The sequence below is a fragment of the Sinocyclocheilus anshuiensis genome, unplaced genomic scaffold, assembly GCF_001515605.1.
Source record: "Sinocyclocheilus anshuiensis isolate Anshui unplaced genomic scaffold, SAMN03320099.WGS_v1.1 scaffold463, whole genome shotgun sequence".
NCBI classification, from domain to species: domain Eukaryota; kingdom Metazoa; phylum Chordata; class Actinopteri; order Cypriniformes; family Cyprinidae; genus Sinocyclocheilus; species Sinocyclocheilus anshuiensis.
In genome coordinates this window covers 426,282-431,865 of record NW_015548220.1, presented here as the reverse complement: position 1 = coordinate 431,865, position 5,584 = coordinate 426,282, and the positions used below count along the sequence as shown (strand labels likewise).

Here is a 5,584-nt window from a genome sequence, read left to right as displayed (position 1 = left end):
TTGACCTAACCCTAACCTAACCCTACCCCTACCCTGACCCCTAACCATAGCCCATAACAAAGACATCTCAAACAATGTCATCTTTGCATTAAAAATTACATAACTGAGCGAATGACACTTAATGACAGTTGTCATAAACATGCATAAAAAACCTTCATATTCATGACGTGTCATGTCATGATTATGAAGGTGTCATGTCTTATGCACACCCCTTCAAGTAAAATGTAACCGTTTTTTTTTTTTAGATAATGTAATCTTGTAAAAATTGATTTCATAAAATTGGTATCGAAAAAAGTATCGTTCAGGAACCGGTATCGAAGTCAAGGTATCGGTATCGGTATCGATATCGAACATTTTTGAACGATACCCTATCTATGCGTGAACTTTACATATTTCACATACTTTTGAAATCCAGCGTTTAGTTGATCATGATAAGCGATCACTGTCAAAGTTGTAAACATGAGAGATTTCTTCTTCCATGAGGGGGTTTGGCATCACGGCATCTTTGTGTCCAGGCGGAACGTTAAAGAACGCGACACACACGTCTCCCGGAAATCCTGTATAATTCAACCAATCTGATGACGAAAAAAAAAAATTGAAGAGCTGTTTCCAGGCCGAGATGGCAAAGTTAGATCCTGTGCTGTTTGCATATCCGCAGGGACTAAGTTTTAAGAACTAAGTGTTAAGAAGACCCATTCAGTTGCTATATACATCAGAGATTTAAGTTGATGAGCAGTTCGACCATCGGAGGGGAGGATGTTGTGAATTAAATAAGAGTAGTATTAGTCGTGAATGTTATATAATGTCTAATTAATTGTTTTCAATTATGACAACAGAAACAGTTTAAATAGTCATTTATTATGCTGTTCAGCTTTAAGAATACATTTCCCATAATGCTTTCCTAGACAGAGAAAGGAAAGGAGGAAGAGAGCTGAGTGAATGATTCAATATGTGTGCGCGCAGCTAAAGTGAATTCATCCCTGTATAACCCTACATGAAACTTCAGTAAACAGTTCTTTTGTTTTTAATACAAGTCATCAGTGGTCATTATTGCCTGCTAAGTGAAGAAGATACAACACAAGACCTGTCAAGGTCTTCAGACAGCCACAACACACTCAACTCACACAGGTACTCGTGAATGCCACTTCTAAATTGTAGTCAAGTTTGATTCCATTGACAATAAGTATCTATTCATCTTGTTTTTTTTTTTGTTTTTTTTTTATCCAGAGGTTCATTAAGAGATTCCAGCATCTGCCAAGAGCTTAAATAAGCACTATTAAACAACTAATGGAACATTTCACAGGCCTTTACCTCTTCTTCAAGAAAACAAATAAAATTAAATAAAAACATGATAAATGAATTAATGAATTAATTAATTTAATGATTTAATTTAAATTATTTAATCTATTATTATGTCAGAATACATATATCCATAAATCCTATACTCCATCAGAATGTAAATATTTTGGTGAAATGTATTTGTTAAAGGTGTGGTTGATCAGCTTTTTTCGAAAGCTTGATTGTGTTTATGGGGAGCAGTGTAACATATGTTCATGCTTCGTTTAAAAAAAAAAAAACATTATGTTCACATATTTACCTTTATTCTACACCGCTGTTTCCATTCTCGTCAAAACGGTCTGTTGAGTTCCTGGTTCTATGAAGCCCCTCCCTCAGAAATACGCAATGGGCTCTGATTGGTTAGCGGGCTCAGTGTGTTTGTGATTCGCTAACCGCCTAGTGCACGTTGTCCAGAAACGTCACGCCCCCTTACCATTACTGGTAGTTGCGTGTTATAATATCGGGGGTAGTGATGTCACAAACCCAGGAAGAAGCTCGTTGTAGTCCCTACCAGCCATTTTTTGTAGTCCTTAAACAGCGATTTCTTTAAAAGAAAATATCTCCCTTTGCATTGTACTCTGAGCGTCGTAACTTTGCAGACATTGTTTATGTTCTAACAGCAACATTACACACTAACTAAAGTTCAAAAAGTGAAATCATAATCAACCACCCCTTTAAATATTAAAATATGAAAAATAAATATGTGTGAAAATCCTTCATTAGTGAAAGCTAAAAAAAGGAAGGGGTTAGAAGAAAGAAAGAAAGAAAGAAAGAAAGAAAGAAAGAAAGAAAGAACAAATGATTCATTGAAACTGACAGTTTGATCAGATTTACATTAATGAATCAAATGCCCCAAAAATAGATAATAAAGTAATATATAAAATTATTTTCCAAGTCTAATAATAATAATAACAATAATAACTGGAAAACAATTTTATATATTACTTATTTATCAGTGATTTCCTATGCCAATAAATAAATAAATACATAAAATATACTTTGTAATAGAGGAGAAAAAGGTAAACAAACAAACAAAAACAAAAACAATCAATTAATAAATATTGTATTGTACCTGGAAAATAAATGTATTTATTATTACTTTTTCATCATTTATATGCAACAAAATATTTAATGCAGAGACTAATTTAATGCAGAGACAATTAGCCTCACACAACAAGACTTATTCTGGCAAAGAACCACCCACTTAGACAGGAAGAAACAGTCTGATTGACATGTAAAATTACCAGTAGTTCAGTCTCTGTTCAATTTGTTGTAGGCGACTTTACAAGCAGATGAATCTGATTCTGTGTAGGTTTGGTCAATGATATGCCATATGGAAATTGGCACCGAACTACTGTACAGTAAAAAAAAATCCCCAACCCCAATATCAAACCCTACTCACGATAAAACAAGACAGAAATCTTGTGGAAAAAGAGTTTAGAAGCAGAAGATGAGTGTGTGTGGAGGAACAGAGCCCTTTCATGTGGTGATGTGTTGGGATGTGGACTAACTTAAATCACACCAGCTAAAGCCGCTGGGATTCAGCAGCGTTGCCCCAGGGACCCGCTCCCCACATAAAGCCCCCTCACCCCCTCACTGTGTTTGATACTGATGTTCAAGAGATGCGGGGGAGCTTTAAGATCTTTGCCAAGCGCTGTCTACCTCTCCAAACTCTTCTGAACTGATGCATGTACAAAGTGAACAGCTTTGATACGAGACAAATCCTGCTAGCCCACCGAAAGGTGTAGAGAGCTCAGGAAATAGAACAGACACACTGAGCCACACTTCCTCAACACATTCACCATGGCCGCATTTACACTGCAGGTCTTGATGCCCAATTCCAATTTGTTCACTATATCCCATATCTGCATTTACACTATACACTTGGCGAAACAACCCAAGGCAGACATACAAAACAGATGACAAAACAGGGATGTCAGGTCTGCGAAACAAAACCAGCCCAATCTGCCCAAGGCCTGAAAATTACATTTTTCATAAAAAGCTTTTATGAACTTCACATTTCTTTTTTTTTTTTAAATCCTCCAAAAATTGTCCCCATTTACTTCCATTGTAATCACCTCACCATAACCTCTATGTATTTATTTATTTAAAGGAAATGAGGGATGAGAAGAAATGACTGACATTTACGTACTTTTTGTGGTAAGTCAACATTACGCCACATATTATGTTGATTGAGTTTAACTTGTATTGAATCTGTAATATTCCAGTCACAACTAAAATGTCTGAGTGTCACTTCATTAAATACACAATATGAAACCACATCTGCCACAGACTCCCATTGAAGTGTAACTCTAGACTGGAGTCTCTGGGAAAATTGGTGATAAAGCAACAGATAATAAATTACACTGATAAACATGTCACTGCTCTGATGAAATGTTGACTCTATATGCCTCTCTTATACACAGGAGCAGCTTTGTCCTTTAGCTCTCCCGCCGTTGCTACTTCCTGGAAGCGTCGTAATGTTTCACACCGCTCGGACTGTGGGAGTAACAATTAAATAATGCTAATGCATTGCATATGGCCTCCAAACACTGCTGCCTCTAGCTGGATTTTAGGATTGTGCTGCAGTGGCCTATAATGCTGTGAAAAATGGCTTTCCATCAAAAGTTAATCTAAACATAGAGGCTTATGTAAGACAGAGCAGCACTTGAAGATCTTTTTGCCACAAAGCCAAGGACTTATTGCTATTCGAAAAGAGAACAAGGACATTATTCAAACAAATCAGCAATGGAAATCATGCAAATGTATGCAATGTTTGCATTTGCACAGTGAGCACTAAGATTAATAGACAAAGAAGTATCTGCTTTCTTTTTGAAGCAAAGCATATAAAGAAGAGAATGTGTTATGGAGCATCTGATGATGATTCATGGCATTTGGCTTTTTGTGTTGCATGCAGCCGAGTCAGTTTGTGAAAAGAGCACCGTTTGTGCCTGCAACATTTAAAGAAGTGCACAAAACAAAGAAAATGTTTAGCAAATTGAAAATCTAAAGTATTAACGTAGGCTGTCAACTGACTGGAAAATGTTCATCAAATGAATTGCATAACATGGCAATTAATCTATTGCAGTTAGTTCCATATATAAATATATGCTGAGGAAAAACCTGTCAAATGTAGATATTTCATGACATTATCGTGACAGAGTAAAACATTGAATAGGTATTACAAATATTCAGTACATTCTTATTTTTGTTTTATGCAAGCTTGCAAATTCATGTAGGTGCTAACTATGAATTGTTTTGATGGTATAAAAAAAAAGTGAATTCATAAGGGGCATGATTATTGGCTTTTAATGTTTTTTTAATATAATTATTTTTTTTAAATCATTTAATTTCAAACATTTGTATATTTAATCATACAAATTAGCACATTACATTTTAACAAATGTTTTAAAGGGTTATGTGCATATATCAGCCGTAACTAATTCTAAAAAAAAAAAAGTATATTTTTTTTATCGTTTTTTTACATATATACCTCAAATTTGGAACACAGCTTGTTTAGATTTGTGGCTTTGATTGATTTTTGTGTGTGTACCTACTTAACCATATTTTGGGGACAGATTTGTTCCCAAAAGTGAGCTAAACCTGACAAAATCTCCAAAAACCTCACTTTGGGGACGTGCTCATTTGTAAAACTGATATAAAAAATAAAGTAAACAAAGGTTGTTTTCTTTATTATTATTTATTGTAAAATTGCATAAAGTTTAGGGATAAGAGGTAAGGGTAAAAATGCATAAAAATGCATAAAGTTTAGGGGTAAGGGGTGGATGTGTCTGTTTTGCACTCTTGATGTTTTAGAGTGTAACCCCTTCCTTGCTGTCTACTTTTTTACTAAATTGTAGTTGAATTATTGATTTTATTTGACAGTGTGTGTGTGTGTGTGTGTGTGTGTGTGTGTGTGTACAAGCTGTGCCAGGTTTTTAAAAATGCAGACTTTATATTGATGTTGATTTTAAGGTTTTATATAACAATGATATATATGATTCAAGGTATTTTTAACAAATATTATATCAGAAATACAATTAGGTTTTTGAACAACATTTTAAAACCTGTAAATGTCATGAAAATGTGATATCTGATATTTTAAGACACTTAAATATGTTATTATTATTATTATTATTATGCCTTTTGTTTTGTTACATTTGACAAAAAAATACTAGAGAATAGAGCTTTAAATAAAACATTGCAATATATATATATATATATATATATATATTTTTTTTTTTTT

The 5,584-nt window shown here is 34.2% G+C and overlaps 1 protein-coding gene across 1 annotated transcript in view; it reads right to left on the bottom strand.

The window, feature by feature from the left end:
* Positions 1–5,584, bottom strand: part of LOC107654179 (bis(5'-adenosyl)-triphosphatase-like) — a 284,575-nt gene that overhangs the window by 277,978 nt on the left and 1,013 nt on the right. The window lies entirely within an intron of this gene.